A 21293-nucleotide genomic window follows, 5' to 3' on the forward strand; every position below is an offset into this window, starting at 1 on the left:
TTTTAAAAGTGAGGAGGAATCCAGGGCGGATAAATATAGCTGACATTTATATAGCAATTTGAAGTTTGCAAAATGCTTTCTACATATTACTGCATTTGAGCTTTACAACAGCATTGTGTTAGAGGTAACAAAGGGATTATTAAGTCCATTTTCCAGATAAAGAGACTGAAACCCAAATAGGTTAATCTATGGTCACTCAAGTAGTCAGTGTCAGAAGTAGTATTTATCCTCAGGTCTTTTTGATTCTATGTAACTCATTCAATCCCATATGCCACATTACTTCCCTCTGGTTTTTAAGTATGCCCTTGGATGGGCTTCTCAAGTACTGGCAATGCTTTCTTTATTCAAGAGAACAACTTTCCCTTGCCACAAGCATATTCATTCCAAATATATTAATACAATTTCTATTATGAAGATGGTACATCAGGGGATGGCTATAAAACATTATTCCAAAGATTCATCAAGTCACAAAGGTGACCCTGGGTTTTCAAAGCTGTGTCAGCAGGAGACCAGTTTTGGCAAACATTCCCAGGCTGAAAGAGTTGTGAACAAAATTCTGGCAACAATTGCTATTATTTTATGATAACTAGTGTTGGTATGTGTGACCTGATGCTTCTCACTCCTCATGAAAACCCTTTTGTCTCAGAGACATATTGTCACCACTTGACTTGACATTTGGCAACGAATCCTTTGGCCATGGAAATTCTTGGACATTAAATGTTTCTCAATCCCATTTGTCCCCATCTTCTTCTTCTGTGATGGTGGCACAGAAACAATAAAAGGGTAGAAGGTAATAAGATTCATGATTTTTAAATTGTTTATAAAGGCAGCATGAGAGGAAGACAAGTTGCATAATGGATAGAGAACTGGCCTTGGAGCCAGGAAGACTTGGGTTCAAGTCCCTCCTTTGATATTACCTAGCTGTATGACTCTGGGCAAGTCACTTCATTTCTCAAGGCCCCAAGTGACTTTCTAAGTCAAGTGACTCTAAGAGACTGAAGAAAAGGAAAGATGCCAACCTGAACTGATAGAGGAAGTTCCTTGTCAAAAGTGCCCTATACCAATGAAGTCCAGTTTTTATGCCTCCTATAAATTGTAGCTTAATTATCAATACTATAATGTGAGATCCTTTTCAAAGACTAATGAATATAAATGCTACTGGAGAAACTGAACTGGATCCATCTTGACATTTATAAAAGAGAAAACAAAAGAAAGAAGGTTAGAGTTAAATAGAAAAATTACACAATGGACAGCCTATACACTCTACTGGGATACTCACAATGTTAAGAAAAAATGTGAAAGGCCCCAAGTATGTTGCGTGGATCCCTTGTGGTGCACTTCTGCAAGAGTCACAGAGGCTGGGAAGGCATGATTAGGTTGCCATCTACATTAATGGAGGGAATGTCTACATCAATAAGGTCACAGATTCATTTGGATATTTTAGAGCACAACAGAAGATCACATTTCACACACCTTAATTCTTTTTTTTTTAAGTGAGGCAATTGGGGTTAAGTGACTTGCCCAGGGTCACACAGCTAGTACGTGTTAAGTATCTGAGGCCGGATTTGAACTCAGGTACTCCTGACTCCAGGGCCGGTGCTCTATCCACTGTGCCACCTAGCTGCCCCCACACACCTTAATTCTTGATGCTTTCTATACTTGAAGAGTTTTCTCTGATCCCTGATTTCTGGCTCATGCACCAGACCAAGGAGAAGAGGGGAATTGATGTGCTATGGACTTCAAATTAAGATGAAGAAGTGGCTCAAGAGAGGAAAATTCAAATCAATAATTCAACAAGTATTTATTAAGAACCTATTAATACAAATCACTTGCTACGCAATGGAGAAGGTTAAAAGAAAGATAAAATGACTATTTTTGTTTTTCTGGAACTTACAGTCCAGGTGGAGAAGAGGGTGGAGATGTAACACATACATAAATAACTACAGTATAACATGAAAGAGAACATAATAAATGCTTATGAGGAGTACAAATATTCAACCCAAGAAGCAAAATTGGACCATACTTCTGGTCACTAAATCCAAAAGAGATGCTAGGCCAGTATGCTGAAGTAAAGGCCCAGGTAATAGAGCCAATCCAATGCTTGTCCTTCCTCTCACACTAAATTCGAATGCCTTGGCAAGGTTCTTCCCCTCAGCTCCTTTGTCTGGGGAATGTCACCTATGTGAGCAAAGGGAGGCAATGGGTTATAGTAGTAGACACAATTAATTTGGTAACAGAAGACCTGGTTTAGAATCCTGGTTTCAATAATTACAACCTGAACTTGGACAAAAGACACTTCATTTTTCTTGGCCTCAGTTTCCTCATTGGTTAAATGAAGGGCTGAGACTAAATGATTCCAGATCTCAATCCCATGTTGATGCTCTAAGAAATAGACATGAAAGCACTTCATATTCTTTAATACCATGAAAAGGCCAGGAAAGTTCTTGAAGAACATAATTAAAATAGTAATAATGTATGCCACTGTCAGAAGGCTTATTATGATTTTCCTGAAATTTTAACAAGGGATCTAGATATTAATGATGATGGTAATGATGATAAAGTGCGCTATAATAAGAAATAGCATTTCTGTGGAAGTTAGCTGGTGCAATGGATAGAGCACAAGGCCTGGAGTTAGGAAGACTCCTCTTCCTGAGTTCAAATCTGGCCTCAGACACTTACTAGCTGTGTGATTATGGGCAAGTCACTTAACCCTGTTTGCCTTAGTTCTTCATGTGGAAAATGAACTGAAGAAGGAGGTATCAAACCACTTCAGTATCTTTGCCACAAAAACCCCAAATGAAGCCACTAAGTGTCAGATACAACTGAATAACAATAAGCATTTCTACAGTGTTTTACACTTTGCAAAGCATTTTACATATACTATCTCATTTGATCCTAACAACAGCTCCCATTTTACAGATAAGGTTGATCTGACAGCCTCATTCTGTTCTACTGAAAATCACTCCAAGCTTAGGGAGGGTGTACATGATAGGAATAAGCCAACTGGAGATTGACTAGGTAATGCACTGAGTTCCAGAGTACAACCAAGGGGAACTCTTACTGTATGCTTTCTCTCTTTCATATGCCCACTGCCACACAGGCCACAACTAGCCTGGAGTCACTTTGCTTAAGAGAGTCAATTATATCAAACTTGAATAATAACAACAAAATTAATAAAAGAACTGCTAAGGAATAACTATGAAACTAGTTGGTTTTTTCCCCAATTGAAATGACATAATTTCCACCTCTATCATGATTTTAAATCATAATTCTCATAGTGCCATCAGGCAATTACTATCTAACCTAGAATTATAGAATATTGCAGGAACTTTGAGATCTAATGATAAATTAATTCCATACTTTATAAAAGTAAAAACAAAAGTCACAGGATTTTGATATTTTTAGAAAATAGCAAAGGTTCAGTTGACCTTCGTTCTAAAAATCATAGAATTCTAGATCAGGGCTCCTAGAAATAATTTAGTCTGAACACTGACTTCACTTTACAAATAGGGATTCAAAGGCCCAGAATGACTAAGTGATTTGTCTACCATGACAGAGCAAAGTAATGGCAGAATCAGGGCCAGAGTTATCACTTCCTGACTCCTGCTTATTCTGTGTTATTTGTCATTGTTGTTCAATCATGTCAGTCATGTCTGACTCTTTGTGACCACATGTGGGGTTTTTTTGGCAAAAATACAGGAGTGATTAGCTATTTCCTTCTCCAGATCATTACACAAGTGAGGAAACTAAGGCCAAAAGGGTGAATTGACTTCCCATAGGTCACAAAGCTATTAAATGTCTGAAGCCAGATTTGAACTCAATAAATTGTTTTATTTATTGTTTACTATTTGTATAACGAGGGCAGCTAGATGGATCAGCAGACAGAATGCTGGCCCTTGTGTCAGGAAGGCCTGAGTTCAAATATGACTTCAGACACTTACTAGTTGTGTCACCCTGGCCAAGTCACTTAACCCTGCTTCCCTTAATCCACTGGAGAAGGAAATGGTAAACCATTCCAGTATCTTTGCCAAGAAAACCCCATGGACAGTATTATTCATGGGGTCTTGAAGAATCAAATATGACTGAATAAATAACTAAACAACAAATTTGTATAATGCTTGTGGCAAGAGTTTTAACCTGACCTCATTACGAAACCAGACATTTGGGCTGAGGTAGAATAAAAGAATAGAGAAAATGGCGACAGAGGTGGGTGCAGAGATCTAGCTGACACAAAAAGGCTCAGCCAAATGATTCCAACAACGGAAATGAGGTCATTTAAACATCCTTTGCATAATTATCTTATATTGCTTGGTGAGACTTTCTGCTCAGAGGAGCCCTGGGCTATTGTTACCTGCAAAATCAACTCCTCTCTTAAAAGTTCAGCAAGAGTAGGAGAGAGCACTATACAGTTGCTTTTGGGTCTTTTATTTTCTCCCCTCAAACTTGCTACTGTTCCAAATAAGGGTGCATGGGGGGAGGAGGTAAATAAAGCCTTTAAAGTATTAGTAGAAAAATGAAAACTGAGTGTTTGACTCTCCATTATAGCTCTAGAGCCAGAGGGCATCATTGAGGTGTTTAGTCTAATGTTGTCATTTTATAGATGAGGAAACAGACACTCACCAGGGTGAAAATGATTTGCCTAAGGTTACTCAGCAAGTGGCAGAACTCAGATCTGATGATATGAAGTTAATCCCTCCAAATTTAGCTCTCTTTTAAGCACAATCTACTGCCTATGGGCACTATGAGGTAGAGGTTAGACATTTAACTAACCATCCAGAAGACTATGGTTTAAATCCCCCTTAAAATACTTGTAAATGTAACCTAGAGCAAAAGATAATATTAGTACCTTGCCAAAAGAGTTGTTAAATTGTTATTAAACTAAATGGGGGGGCAGCTAGGTGGCGCAGTGGCTAAAGTACTGGCCCTGGATTCAGGAGGACCTGAGTTCAAAATCAGCTTCAGACACTTGACACTTACTAGCTGTGTGACCCTGGGCAAGCCACTTAATCCTCATTGCCCTGAAGGAAAAAAAAAATTCTAATTGAGATACTATATGAGCTTTAAAATCATTAAAACTTGTGGCAAATATAACAAAAATAGGAAAATATTGGATGTTGGAGGAAATGTGGGAAAACTGGGACACTAATCCACTGTTGATGGAGTTGTGAAAAGATCCAACCATTCTGGAGAGCAATTTGGAACTATGCCCAAAGGGCTATAGAACTGTGATCCAGCAATACCACTGCTAGGTTTATATCCCAAAGACATTCTCCAAAAGAGAAAAAAGACCTATTTTTACAAAAATATTTATAGCAGCTCTTTTTGGGATGGCCAAGAATTGGAAATCAAAGGAATACCCATCAATTGGTGAATGGCTGAACAAACTGTGGTATATGATGGTGATGGAATATTATTGTGCTATAAAAAATGACAAGCAGGATGAGTTCAGAAAGGCTTGGAAAGAATAGTATGAACTGATGTATAGTGAAGTGAGCAGAACCAAGAGAACATCATGCACAGAAAGAGAAATATTGTTTGATGAAGAACCGTGAATGACTTTACTATTCTCAGCAATACAATGAACTAAGACAATCCCAAAGGATTATTGATGAAGCATACTATCCACCTCCAAAGAAAGAAGTGATATTGATTAAACACACATTTAAGCATGCTATTTTCCCTTTCTTTCATTTTTCTCTTTTATTCAATTTTTCTTGTGTAAAATGACTAATATGGTAATGTTTTATATCATTGTACATGTATAACCCATTTCTGCTTGCTTACCACCTCAGGGAGGGGAAAGGGAAGGGAGGGGAGGGATCAAATTTGGAACTCAAAACTATAAAAAAAAGTTTATTATTTTAAAAAATTAAATCATTAAAACTTAAAACTGCATTATAACTTTTGGGACACTGTATATGAAAACAAACTTTACAAGCTTTAATGTGAATTATTATTCTTATTACCCAGCTTCCATGGGGTACTTGGAAGGTTTTTTTTTTTTCCTTTTCTCTGTTCTTCTGACTAACTGCTGTAGCTTCCTGGGAATATGTTAGAAATGTTCCTGAAGCCTCACTCCCAGCACAGTGGGTACGAATTGGCTCAGCTTTTATCACATATGGCACCCACATAGTAGTTCCCACTGAACAGAGTTGTAACTCAAGGGAACCTCTTCACAGAGACAAGTCTGGCTTTGGAAAGAATGAGCTCTTCAACTTCACAGATCTAGGAAGCATAAGGCATCTGTCTATGAAGGGGCTGCACTCTCCCCAGGGGTCTGGTCATCTCTCCTCTGGGATGGACACTATCTTTGTCATGCTTGCACTTTTGATTTTGTGGATATTGGATTCCAAGCCTTCTTGACCATCAAAGAGCATTTTCAGAATAGATTCCACAGGTCAGGGTGAGTTGTTTTTTTTTTTTTTAATGAAAATCAAAGCAAAAGGAGACGTGGAGGTGGTAAGAACACATGCTGGGGTAACATAGGGGAATGTCTCATTAGTTGAATGCTTCTGATGGTTGCCATAGGAATAGGAAGACTTCGGCTTTAACTGATGGCTCCTTTGATGCTATGTGTTTAAAAAACATATTCTATTTAATTCTTGGTACTTATAGTGAAAGAATATTTTTTTAAAGTCTGTGCATTGTTTTCTCCATGATGTTTCATATAATTTTCTCTCTCCTCTGACACACAGAGGAGGTTATGATAACCAAGAAAATGTCATCTTCAGCTCCCTGCCAAGACTATGGCATCTGTGAAGGCAGAAACCTACTTCAGTCTGTATGCTCATTGCTGTCCTTGCCTTTAGGTATAGAAATAACCCTCCAGGGTTCTCCAGAGTTTTTGAAAAACAGCAGAGACTGTAATGAGTGATAAATCATTCTAGGCAATCATCATTAAATTTCCCTAGTAGAATAAATAAAACAGGTGGTTAAAACTGTTTTCAAAGAACAATTGGTTTTTCTAAAGCTAATTCATTAGAACATAGAAAATCTCTCTCTCTCTCTCTCTCTCTCTCTCTCTCTCTCTCTCTCTCTCTCTCTCTCTCTCTCTCTCTCTCTCTCCTCCCTTTCCTCTTCCCTCCCTCTCCCTATTCCCCTATATAGCCAGTCTTTTGGTCTTTTCATCAGCCGCTTTGTTCTTTCTTCACCATTTCAAAGTTTTATTAAGAGAATATCATTTCCCTTGTTGAACATTTTCATAGACTTAAGTAGAAAATTTATGTTTTCTCTGGCAGAGATTTTTCATTTACATTATTCAAGTGGTGGAGCAGTTAAACACATCAGATGCCATCTAATTCAGAAAGTCTTAATTCTCCGGACATTTTGTTGTGTAAATTTGCCTGCCTTTATTTGGTGAGAGAATCCCATCAAGGGGTTTGTAGCAACAAGTGTCACAGTGGAAGGGAGTGTCTAGGAAGGGATGTTTTTATCTTGTATAAAAGATAGCAGCTCTCAAAGATGAAAGGGGAATCCAGGTTTGTAACTAGTATAACCCTAGAATTACCTGCTTGACAGAGTTATTTTGAGGTAAGCACTCCGTAAGCTTCAAAGTGCTTATAAATTTGATTCATCATCAGCCACTATTGCCAACATGGTCCAACACTCAGCTCGATTTTTTAATCGTATTGCAAGCCTTTCTGGGAAAGTAACTCTAGGAAAAATACCCTATCCATTATTAGTTTATAGCAAAAAGGATACCACCTTTTTTTTTTTCATTTGAGACACTACTCTAGGAATTCACAAAGCATGTGGACTGCTTATTATCTTCTTTTACTGATTGTTGGAAACCCTAACATTAACACAAGAAAAAAAAAAGCATTGGGCCAATTGAGATGGGAACAATGACCAACTGGATATTGTCTGCTCTAGGCATCTGTTTCTAGCTGCTGAACTCAGCCTACTAGATCATTCTACTGATGACTTTCTACCAACCCTTCCTCAGAAAATCTCTATCTCAGCAGGGACTCTCTTATTTACAAAACAACCAACATGTTGAGAACCTAGCTAACTGGGTAGCAAATCCACAAAATTTTACCCAGAAACACTTGAGCATGAGTCTTTATGGTTGAGTGGGAGACAAAGTAGAGCTCAGAGACTTGAATTTTAAATTCTTGGCTATTCTAGAGACCTGGATCCCTGGGCTAGTTTTTGTCTCATTTGCCTTATGTATATAAATGAGACTTTATCTATAAACTTAGAATATCTGCCTGATGTATTTCTTTTAAGCATTTAAATATCTAAATTAGAAGTCACTTGAGGGGGCTGCTAGGTGGCGAAGTGGATAAAACACCGACCCTGGATTCAGGAGTACCTGAGTTCAAATACAGCCTCAGACACTTGACACTTACCAGCTGTGTGACCCTGGGCAAGTCACTTAATCCCCATTGCCCCGCAAAAAAAAAAAAGTCACTTGAAATACATGCTTATAAGGGTTGCAAGAAATGAAGATGGTATTAAATAAAAGTAGCATTCCTGTGTCCAAATAATCAAAAGTATTAAGTTCCCTGCCGCTAATAGGTCTAAGCATAGAGCTTGCTCTCTTTTTACCAGCAGGCCTCTGTTGGATCATGATTGCTATATATACATTCTAGGTCTTTATCATATATGCATGTATGCATATTTGACAACATGTATACAATGCACAAATATACTTACGTTTATGAATTGAGCGTGGTAGTATAGATTTGGTCCTGGTCTCTGATTCCATCCATGTGTAGAAATCCCAGTGTAGAAACCTTTACCCTCTATCAATGCAGCTCAGAATCTCATCTGCAAATTGGGTAGCTCTTCTGTAGCTTATAGAGTCAAAGACAACAAACAGAAATAAAGTCTAATTAATTCATCAGTTATAATGATGTTTTAGCTGAGAGCCTTTAAAAATTAAACATTCATATTTTCAAATATTCCATGAAAATTCTGATAAGATTTTCTAATTTGATCCAGCTATTTTTCTTATTTATGTATCTCATATTGAAAGGTTTACTCAATTACCAATGGTTATACAATCATTACATATTAGAGATAGAACTTGAATCCAGATCAGTCTTTTATCAACCATGTCACTCCATGATGCCTCTGATTACAGTATATATTACAGTATAGTATAATATAGTATAGTATTATATGGTATGGTATGGTATGGTATAGTATAGCATTATATAATAAAATATAGTGAGCAATATAATATAATCCAATTTAATATAATATACATGCTATACTATGCTATGTTATGGTAACATCTCATATAATGGTATAAGTATATTTATTTTTCACGTGTATTTGAGAGTGATCATGAGGAAGTCATTGTACCTTGGAATCTCAGGCAAATCTCTAAGAGTTTACATTTTAGCATTCTCATTAAAAAATCCACCTGTGAAATCATGTCCTCAATACATTGATTTTTATGCATCTATAAATGTATTTCACATCTACCAATGCTTCCTTCCAATTTTTATCATAAACAAAAACAATCATCAAAATATTATTCATGTTGTTGTTGCAATGGCCATATCTGAGAATGTTTGCCTCATCTGCACCTGCAGACTACCAACCCTTCACCAAGAAGTGGGAAGCACATTCCAATATCTGTCTTTTAGAGTGGTGATTGACCATTTCATTCAATCAATCAACAAATATATATTAAGCTCTAACTATGTACCAGCCACTGTGCTACCACCATGGATAAAGATGAAAAGAATCTTATAATTTCTCTTTTCAAGTAGCTTACATTCTCACAGGGGAAAAGAATAACATGAATATTTACAGCATTTGTTAGTTCTTTACAATGTTCTGGCCATTGTATAATAGTTCTCCTGGTTCTGTCCATATTTTGGTCAATTATTCAGCAACTTATTGGCACATACTTTTTTTTTTTCCAGTCCTTTGTTACAACAAAAATTTTTGCTATGTGCATTTTTTAATATATAGCTTCTTTGATATTTTAGGGCATATGCCCAATAGTGCTATCCCTGGATCTGAGATTAACAAGTTAAATGACTTTTGGGTACAGATGAAATTTGCTTTCCAGAAGAGTAGGACCAATCCACAGCTCTGCCAAAAGTGCACTAGTATGAATGTCCTCCCACATCCCTACCCATGAGTATCAATTTCCATTTTTGTCCTCTTTTTTAATTTGATCTACCAATATTTTCAATATTCAGGCAGAAACACAGTGCCAATTTTAAAATCTGGCCCCAGAGATGTTATGTAATCTCTAAAGATAACATACCCCAAAGGCATTTAACTTCCATCAAAAAGAAAAAATCAAACCAAGGAATAGTAATACAAATATTTATTATGCAAATATATTTAAAATAATATTGCATATATGCAAAAGACAAATAATGTTAACAACGAATGCATGCTTCTTAATGTACATTGAGATTTAGTATGATTAAAATCTAGATGCAATAAAACAGTTAGCAAAAACAATTTGACACATATTATTTCCTTTATCTGGCAGCTAACAAAACACCTCTTGTCCTTTGTTGTTCTATTTCTCCTGCACTTCTTGAAAAGCAAACCTCTATAGGCCTCATTCTGTGGCTTCTGTACAATATGTAGCACACATTGTACATTCAGTGATGATCATCTTTTTCTCTTTCTTTCTTTCCTCAACATATCTAATCTATTCCACTGATTCTTTTTCAGGATTTTTTGAACGAGCAGGAAAATGTGATTGAAGTTCTGATTAATTTATCAGTTTCCCTTGGGGTGGGTGAAAAATAAATTATATGTCTACACATTTATGGAAGCTCTGGGCAATTCAAATTCTCTTTGCTGAGGATACAAAGTCAAATATCATTACTCTATCCCCTCAAGTCTAGCTAAAAAAGATATCAGTGGCAAACGGTTTCTTCCTCCATTAAACACATATTTCCCTTTGCTTCCCACTCAGGAATTTGAAAACCACTTGGGAACATTTCTTTATCCTCTCCATTCAAACACTACTTCCCAAGCCAATAAGACTGAGATGAATTTAAGACTGCAACCCTAAGAAATACCTCATGTGTTGGTAGATATGATGAGCTTCCTGAAATTAAACCATTAAAATGTACGACATAGAACAGACAAGTCATTTGTGTGTATCTGTGTGTATGTATACATACATATGTGTATATATTCAAGCTAATGTTAGGGGGAAAGGGAGTGTTTTTACCAATTGTCCGCAAAGGCCATAATGATTTTTATTATGATTGCCACTTTGCAAATCATTTTCAAGATTGCGATATTAACAAATTTCACCTAGACTCCTTGCCCATCTATAGAACAATTGGATTGGAAAATGAGGTCTGCATTTGGAGTTACAAACTCATAGAGTTTACTATTTACAAGGGACCTAAACCGACATTTGCTACTCCCCTCTACACCATCCCCAACAAGTGATCATCCAAACTTTGCTTATAGGAAAATGAAATACAGTGAAATTATTTTGACATTCACATGATATATGTGAACTCAGCTACAGGGGCACTTCCTCCAATGCCACTGGTCACTCTTCATCCATGTGTGTATTATTCATGTCCTTTCATAAGTATGTCACAGGGACACTAAGCCATTCAATGTTATCAGGGCTTTTAACCATCATTTGACATTTAAAGGATGCCAATGGAACACATACGCTTTATTCTTCTTTCTCCCACATAGACCAGTCTATCTTGTTGTTCACTCATCTCCTTTGGCCTCCTTTATACAATTTCTATCTACAGTCTGCTCAGGCCCACCATGTGTCCCCTTTTTATTCTTTGTTGAAATTCACTATATTGTATGAAGAATAAAGTAAAATTTCTGATTTAAAAAAGGTACATTATTAAGTGCCTCTTGGCTAAACCTAGACTGAATCTAAGCTGAGGGCAAAGCAGAAAGTCTCAGAAATTATAAGCAAATGACAACTATCCTTTGCCCTACAACATAAATCTTTCCTTACTGAGAGCTTCCGTAAATGGATCTCTCAAGTTGATAGGGTGCTATTCTGGGGTCAGGAAGACCTGGCAGTATATATGTGAAGCAAGAATTAACCAGCATTCTATCAGCCATATGTGATAATTTTTAATAGCTCTTAGCACAGTGTCTAGCACATAGTAGGCAATATAGAAATGTTTGTTTCATTTCCTTTCCTTCCCCTTCCCTTTCGTAGAATAATTGTATTCTGTTAGACTCATATACTAAAATGTGTTCAGCCATTCATTCCCCAAATGATAGACATAGCATTAATTTCCTGTTCTTTGCCACTGCAAAAAGAGATGCCATAAATATATTTGTACATATTCTATTTTCTATTTTCTTTTCTTTCTTTGAGACATAGACTTCATATTGGTATTGCTGAATTGAAGGATATGCACAGTTTAACAACTTATTTGGTATAATTACAATTTGCTTTCTAGAATGGTTAGACTGATTTTCAGCTCTACCAAATTAATAGGCCTGTTTTTCCATTGACCCTCCAACATTTGTCATTTTCCTTATCTGTCAAATTTACAAATGGGTGTAAGGTTTAATCTCAGAGTTGCTTTCATTTTATTAATTATTGGAGATTTGGAATATTTGTCATATGATTATTGATACATTAGCTTTCCTCAGAAATCTGCCTGTTCATATTCTTTGATCACTTATCAATTAAAGAATGGTTCTTATTCCTATAAATTTGAATGTGTCTAATATGTTTTAGAAATGAGATCCTTATAAGAGGACTTTGCAGCAAAGATTTTTTCCCCCTCAATAGTCAGATTCCAACCTAATTTTGCCTACCAACCTGCATCACTAGTGGGAGTTTCTTCAATCAGTAGCTCTCTATGCCAATGAAATCACAGGTCCATTTTCTATCTTAATCCCTATTTAAAGGCTGCACAAGTATATATCCCTTACATTTGAAGGTAGGTAGAAAATGGAGATAGCATCCTGTAGCCAAAATTTTACATAGGAAGTTAACTAAAAGAGGAAGGAGAAAGTCTAAGGAATAAAATTCTGATCGTGCAAACAGCTATGTTTGTGAATGCATATGGACTTAACTGACCAATTCATATTTTAAAAGCATATAGAGAAGTCAGAATTAAAAACAGTTTTGTTTTAGCCTAGCTCTATGATTCTACCAGAGTAAAGAGTTTCCCAGTAAGGAAGCCATTCTACCGATGTGTATTGATGACAAAGCTACAACTAGAGAATGGAGCATTGACATGATAAGTGAACTGCACAGGCTTACAATGTTTTTGAGATAGAACTTGAAACTTGAAACCAGATTATCTTGATTTTGTGGCCATTGCTCTATCCTGTAGTCCACTATGCTTTTCATTAAAGAGAGGTAATAGAAGAAGGAATAAATACAAAAGTAAAGTATAGTATTACAAGAATTTAGAGTCAGGAATGATTAAGTCTAGAATGACCTATGACCTAAAGTTTTGTGATGGAGCTCTAGATTTGGGGTCAGACCTTGGCTTTCAATGCTTCCTCTGACACTTCCTGGCTAAACAGCTTTCATTTCTCTGGCCTTCAGTTTCTTCATTTTTAAAAAAAGCTGATTTATTTGAATCTCTGATGACTAGATAATTTCTAAGGTCCCATACAACTCTATTATTCTGTGATTCCAGAATAGATGTTAATGAAAACAGTTTTATTGATATTGGAGAAAAGATCAAAGGACTAGAACCATTGGTTGAGAAAGAAGGGAGAACTACTCACCTAATATTTTGTTCTGTTTTCTCCAACAAGAATAATTTTCTTAAGACTAAAAAGTGTAGAAAAAGATGGTCCATAAGGAATTGAAGCCCAAGGAAGTAGGGGCATGATAAGAGATAATTTAGCTGTCTTCAATGACTTTTAGGCCACCAGACCTATATAAATGACATTCGAGGATAATAAATATTTTGTGAGTGTGATTTGTGGATGACAGTCTTTAAAACAGAGTAAATTATGCAATAGAGGGACAGTAGGAGAAGCAGAAATTTTATTGTCATGGGAACATATTATAGAATACCTGGACAAAAAGAAAAAGTGGACAGGAAATTGGGAAAGCAGATGACAAATCTGTCATGAGGCATGATATGGAGGCATGCTAGTTCTAGACAGCAATTGGAGTTCTTTTTCTCAAAGAAGAGAACACAATAAGTCTTGGACTTATATTAATGGCAGTTATATTATTCAATATTAGAAGAAGCAAATGAAGCAACTGCTATTCTGGATCTAATGCTACTCAATCAGTTGTTCAAAAGGAGAAACATTGATGCTAATGTGGAAATGATGAGAACCTTGGGAAAAAGTGACAATTTTAGAATTTGTGATAGAGAAAAATATTTACATTCAGCATAGTCTGAACTGTATCTTAAATTTGGGGAAAATAAATTTCAACTATCATTTCATATAATGGTAGGAAATATTCCATGACCTAATGGAAATGTACAGGGGTAGTTGGTCTAAAAGAGATGGTCAAGTCTCACAAATGAAATTCAAAACAAAACAAAGAGACAAAAAAACAAAACCTCTCATATGAGGAAGGAAAGAGAAGATTGCCCAAAGGGACAAATATAAATGCAAAGGAAATAAACATACTGACTCAGAGGTTTAAAAAAACATATAAAGGAGGCAGCTAGGTGACACAGTGGATAAAGCACTGACCCTGGATTCAGGAGGACCTAAGTTCAAATCCAGCCTCAGACACTTGACACTTATTAGCTGTTTGACCGTGGCCAAATCACTTAACCCTCATTGTCTTATAAAAAAAAAAGCATATAAAGAATGTAATTAAATTTTTTATTGTACAAATCTGTTACTAGCTAAGAAATAGAGTTGTGGATCAGTGATTATATAGTAGTAAATTAACATAGCAGTTTCATTTTTGATTAACCCAAAGATCCAAGCTTTGGGGGTGTTAAGGGCTAAAATTCTAGCTAAACTGTCTAAAATATCTAATGAGTGGTCACCAATAAATTATAAGCTTTAGCAAGAGTTAGACTTCTAAGTGTTTATTAAGGAGAATAAGAATTTGGTAAAGAGAGAGAGGGAAAGGCCTAGATTCCTATCTATTAAAGGGAGAGCGCATTTCTAGCTCCGCTCTCCACCAGAGTCCAGAGGAAATAGCCCAGACAGAGCGCTAGTTCCTTCCTTCTTCCTCTCACTACCCAACGTCACTTCCTGATGCCAAAGAAAAGACTCCTGGTCTTGCCCTCAAAGACCTTCGATTCATAGGCGGAACTCTTCTACAGTAAGTTTCCAGCAGGTGGCGTCATTCCAATCGTTACAGGGGCAAGACCTCACTATTTGACAAAAATTGCTGGAGGAACTGGAAAGCAGTTTGGCAGAAACTAGGCAAAGATGAACATCTCACATTGTCCAGAAGAAAATGTTAAATTCGCACATGAGTTAGACATATAGGATGATATCATAAGCAAACTGAGGAAGTATGAAAAAATTTACCTGGAAGACTTATAGGAACTGATGCAAAATGAAGTGAGCAGAATCAGGAAAACATTATATGTAGTAACAGCAGTAATGATGATCAACTGTGAAAGACTTGATTATTCTAATCAATATAATATTCTAAGACAATTCTGAAGGACTCAAAATGAAAAATGTTATCCACATCCAGAGAGAGAAATGATGAAATCTGAGCACAGATTAAATAATACTTTTTTCACTATTTTTCTTAATTTTTTTTGCAACATGGCAATATGGAAATATGTTTTGCATGACTTGACATGTATAATCAATATCATATTGCTTTCCTTGTCAGTGAGTGGTAGAGGACCTAGAGAGAGAGAAACAGAAGCTCAATTTTTTTTAAATGAATGTTAAATAAATTAATTACAAAATTAATAACAATTATAGGTAATGAAGGATAAATACAAAGGAGTTTCCTGTCCTATAACAAGAGAGTCAGGAGTGCTAAAGCTTAGAAAGAATTACAACTGATTATGAATACAAAAGATGTCTAAGAAAGCTTCTTGCCCATATTGGTGATAATCTAAGAAGACAGTGGACTATTGTTCAGGGTAAATGATCTAATAAAACATAATAAAGATGAGTCGAGGCTTCTGTCTTTTCTACCAAGAAGAATGATCTTTATTTTGAAAACAGAAATAAAATATTTAACAGAAAATTTAAACCTAAAAGCAGTGATGAAAGAGGAAAATAGCACTAAGATACCTTCAATGAGTTCAAGACTTCAGGTACATATGAAATACATCCTAGGAAAATGAAAGAATGTATGGATATAATCACTGGGCTATGTGTAGCAATCTTTTAAAAATTTGAGGGATGAAAACAGTATGACACAGTTGGAAAAATGGAACATTATATCTTGATTTTCAATAAAAGAGAAGATCATTCAATCTTACAAAAATAGGCCAGTGAGCTTGACTTTAATTATTTGCAAACTGTAAAATACATTATTAAGGGTATGGTTTGTTAAGATTTTAAAGGAAAGCATCAATGAGTCCAAACCAGAGAACTCAAGAAGAATAGGTCTCATTAGACTAATCTCATGCTCATTTTTGACTGGTTAATTGTGGAAAATGTCATGGACATTAAAACCTAGATTTTAGGCATTTGTCCCAAACTCTCATGTTACTCTTCAAAAGCTAAAGAGTTGCAGGCTGAATAATATTATAGTTCAATGGAATCTGGAGTAGACTCAAAGTGTCATGATTATTAGATCAATGTTATTCTGTAGGACTTTATTGAAGTAAGTCATATTCTCTTTTTGCTCTATGTTGTTTAGATCAGGGCTTCTTAAATGTTTTCCACTCGAGACCCCTTTTAACCAGAGAAATTTTTTATGCAACCCAGTTGCATTTATATATGTATATATGTAAATATGTAAATATGTATATAAATTTATATCTATTTTATATAGGTATATTAAATAGGTATACATAACTTTTTTACTGTTGCCAAATAATTTTGTGATCTTCACATTCAGTTACACAATCCCATATGGTGTCATGACCCATACTTTTTTTTGTTTCTGATAAAGTAACTAACAAAAAAAAATATGCTTCGATACATATTCAAATACCATCGGTTCTCTCTGTAAATGGATTACATTTTTCATAAGACCTTACAGAGTTGTCTTGGATCATTACATTGCTGAAAATAACCAGGTCATTCTCAGAAGATCATCTCACAATATTACTGTTAATTTGTATACAGTAGATTTCACTTTGCATCAGCTCATGCAGGTCCCTCCAGGTCTTTCTGATAGTATACTGCTCATCATTGTTTATAGTAAACTATTTTTATATAGTGCTTTAAAGAGAGATTTCCTTACAATAAACCCATGAGGTTCATTATTGCAACAGCAGTAATAGAGAACTTTTATATAGTACCTTAAACTTGACAAAGAATTTTCTTCACAACAGCCCAGCAAAGTACCATACATTTTGTGATCATCATCATCAATCATCAATCAATCAACAGCCATCAATCCTCATCATCCTCGGTCAATCCTCATCATTGTCAATCATCATCTTCTTCATTCAATTGAAAGGATAGTGATGTATTGCATGACCAGCAATAATAAGGAAGTTGGGAAGAAGGAAGAGTTTCTGTGGGACAATAACAAGTTCTGTTTTGGGTATGATTAGAGAAGCCTAGAAGACATTCAGTTAGAAACGTCCAAGTGGAAGTCAAATATATATTAATTACTTTGCCTCAGGAAAAAGGCTAAGATATCTCCCTCTCCCTCCTTCTGTCTCTCTCTGTCTCTGTTTGTATGGCTATTTGTCTGTCTGTCTCTGTGTCTCTCTCATTCTCTCTCTGTCTGGATAGATACTTAGATACATAGATAGATAGGTATAGGTTGTGGTGGGTGAAAGATGAAATGACTCAGGAAGCAAAGGTTCAAGCTTCTGAGAATATCAATGTATGAAGTTATGCATGCCAATTGCATAACAAATCAGGACCAGGACTCTTCAGCTTGGTCACTGGACTCTGAATACAGGGAGAAGAAAACTTTTTATGCATTAAAACAACTAATTGAAAAAGACCAATTAATTAAAAGAAAACAATTAACCAGGCTACAAAATTAGGAAATGTGATTTTTTGGAAAAATGGAAAAAAGATTAGGGACTTTTCAAGTTAGGAGGGGAAGAGTCAACTCCTTTCTTGAATATGAATCTGATTGAGTTTCTGGTCAGCATAACCTAGGTCTTTGGTTAAGGATTTCTAAGCTGCAGAGAGGAGGGGTCTAATTTCCTAAACACTTGAGGCCAGGTTCAAACAATAGAATAAGTTTTTTTTCACAATTCTCACAACTGAATAAAGTTTATTTAATAGACAGTAATTGGACTAGATCCATAATTGAATAGAAAAGGAACTGAGCTAGATCCAGAATAAAATCACAAGATGGAGTCAGTGTGCTTCACTCAATTCTTACAAGATACATATAGCTTTCCCCCCAAAAAAAGGGAAAAAAATGCACATTACATACTTTTAAGTTTAATCTGCATTATTAACATTTTATCTATCACTTTCTTCAGTCAGTCATTCAACAAAAATTTATTAAGGGCCTCCATGAGCCAGGCACTGTGCTAAGCTCTGGGCATACAAAAAGTGAAGCAACAAATCCCTGCCCTCAAGGAGCTCACAATCTAATGGAGAAGGGAACAAGCAAACAAGCTTTATACACAATGAATTAATAAACAAACAACAATGAATGAATGAATGAATGAATGAATGAATGAATGAAGAAAAGAAGAAATTCACTAGAATTAAGAGGAGTTGGGAAAGGTATCCTGTAGAAGGTGAGAATTTTGTTGGTATTTAAAGGAAGCCAGAAAAGCCAATAGACAGAGATGATGAGGAAGACCATTCTAGGCATGAGGGACAAAAAGAGAAAATGCCTGGAATTGAGAGATTCATAAGATAGTAAGGAGGCTGCTTACAATAGACTGAAGAATGTGTGGTAGGGAGTAAGGCATAAGAAGACTGGAAGGCTAGGAAGGGACAAAGTCATGAAAGGCTTTGAATTCCAAACAGATATTTATATCTGATCCTAAAGGCAATAGGTAGTCTTTGGAGTTTATTGAGTAGAAGGGTCTACTTTAATAAAATTATTTTGGTGGCTGATTTGAATGGATTGGGGTGGAGCAAGGCTTGAGGCAGACAGACCCACCAGCAGGCTATTGCAGTAGTACAAGTGTAAGGTGATGAGGGCCTGCACCACAGTGGTGACAATGTCAGAGGAGAAAAGAGACTGTGTTCAAGACAAAATGGGCATGCCTAAGCAACCGATTGGATATGAGGGATGAAAGATAGAAACGAGGCGAGGATGGTGTTCAGGTCTCAAGCATGAGAGACTGGGAAGGTGGTGTTGCCTTCTCCAATAATGGGAGGAGGGTTTAAAGAGAAAGATAATGAGTTCCATTTTGGTCACTGAGAGTTTAAGCTGTCTACTGTATATCCAGTACAAGATGTCTGAAAGGTAGTTAAAGATGTGAAATTCAAGGTCAGCAGAGATATTAGGACAGGATAGGCAGATTTTAGAACCATTAGCATAGAGATGGCAGTTTCCAGGGGAGTTGATGAGATTATCAAGTAAAGTAGTCTAGAGGAAGAAGAGAAGAGGGTCCAAGACAGAACCTTGTGGGTCATTTATTGTTAGAGGGAGTGATCTGGATGAGGATTCAGCAAACAAAACTGAGAAACAGCAGTCTGATGGACAGGAGGACCAGGAGGGAGTAGTGTCTCAAAAAATCCAGAGAGAAGAGAGTATCAAGAAGAGGGTGATCAATAATTCCAAGACTACACATAGGTCAAGTAGAATTAGGATAAAGAAAAGGTCGTTGGATTTGTCTAAGAGATCATTAGTAACTCTGAAGAGAGCAGTTTCAGTGGAATGATGAGTTTGAAAGCTGGATTGCAAAGGCAGAAGCAGAGAGTGAGAAGAAAACACATGGAGACACCTATTGTATACAAAGTTTTCAAGTTTAGATACAAAAGACAGAAGAAATATAAGACAGTAAGCAGGGATCGAAGAATGGAGTGAGGGGTATGTAATGATTGTGGTAGAGGACATGGACATGTGGGTAGGCAATAGGGAATGTTCCAATAAATAGGGAGAAATTAAAGATAACCAAGAGAGTGGAAAAGACAGAAGGGACTGTCTCTTGGAGGAGACCGGTTGGAATTGGATTGCTTGTGAAGGTAAAGAGGCTAACTTTGGTAAGGAGTCACCTCTTCATATGAAATAGGGCTGAAAGAGGATATAGTGGAAGAAGACATATAAGTGACATAAGATGAGGAAAAAGGGACAAGAGAGTGCACATGATGAATGGCCTCAATTATTTTTTCTATAAAATATGAGGCAAGGGGCAGCTAGGTGGTGCAGTGGATAGAGCACTGGCCCTGGATTCAGGAGGACCTGAGTTCAAATCCAGCCTCAGACACTTGACACTTACTAGCTGTGTAACCCTGGGCAAGTCACTTAACCCCAATTGCCTCACCAAAAAAAAAAATATGAGGCAAGGTTCTTTGCTAAGAATGGGGGGGGGCATGAAGGGAGGTGAATGCCCATCCTCCTTGAGGCTTTCCCACAGGAGGCACACATAGAGGTTGGAAGGTACATGGTCAGATAAAATTCTGGCTCCTCTTCTCACCTGAGGCTATAGATCAGGTCAAGACAGTCAACAAAATGATAAAAACAAGTCCTGATTTGTTCCATTTGTCAATTTCTGAGGTATAAATGCTCAGACTGAAAATTTAACAATCAGCTTTCAAAGGCCGGTTCATGTTGGTTCCAGCATAGTCCTGTCTATATCTATATTTATCTACATCTATTGCTTCAGCATACCCCTGTCAATATCTATATCTAAAGATCTAAATCTACCTTTTGAGTATAGATACTCATAGAACAAAATCTGGTTAATTTTTTAAAATGGATGATGCCTTGGAGAAGTTTACAACTAAACTAACAGATTCTATATAAATGCCTTTCTAATGCTTTAGAATCATTATTAGGATATTTATACATTTAGTATGACATTGTATTTTTCCATTTTCTATGCTTCTAGTCCTTGTTACTGGACAATGTAATACAAAAGATACCCTAATATCCATTAGCTTTGGTTATAATAAAGACATTTTTATGCAGAGCTCAACTGAAGAGATTGTTAAATTGAACAATTATTGAATTTCACCCCTGCAGTTTGTTTGGTATTTCCTAATACCGATACCCAAAGGTAAAAAGACAAGCAGACAAGCACCAAATATAAATGTAAATATAAGTGAATGTGCTACTGGAGAAGGAAAGGACAAATGGGGAGAAGAAAAATAGAGCATTTTTCCTAAGGAGACTGAAGAGA

The 21293-nt window shown here is 36.3% G+C and overlaps 1 protein-coding gene across 1 annotated transcript in view; it reads left to right on the plus strand.

Moving 5' to 3' along the window:
* The first annotated feature begins 6191 nt into the window (after positions 1–6191).
* PHACTR1 (phosphatase and actin regulator 1) overlaps positions 6192–21293 on the plus strand; it is a 690544-nt gene continuing 675442 nt past the window's right edge. The window contains exon 1 of the mRNA XM_043963320.1: positions 6192–6403. The gene's annotated coding sequence lies outside the window, so the exon portion shown is untranslated. The remainder of the gene's footprint in view (positions 6404–21293) is intronic.

Source organism: Dromiciops gliroides, chromosome 1 (assembly GCF_019393635.1).
Source record: "Dromiciops gliroides isolate mDroGli1 chromosome 1, mDroGli1.pri, whole genome shotgun sequence".
Lineage (NCBI taxonomy): Eukaryota > Metazoa > Chordata > Mammalia > Microbiotheria > Microbiotheriidae > Dromiciops > Dromiciops gliroides.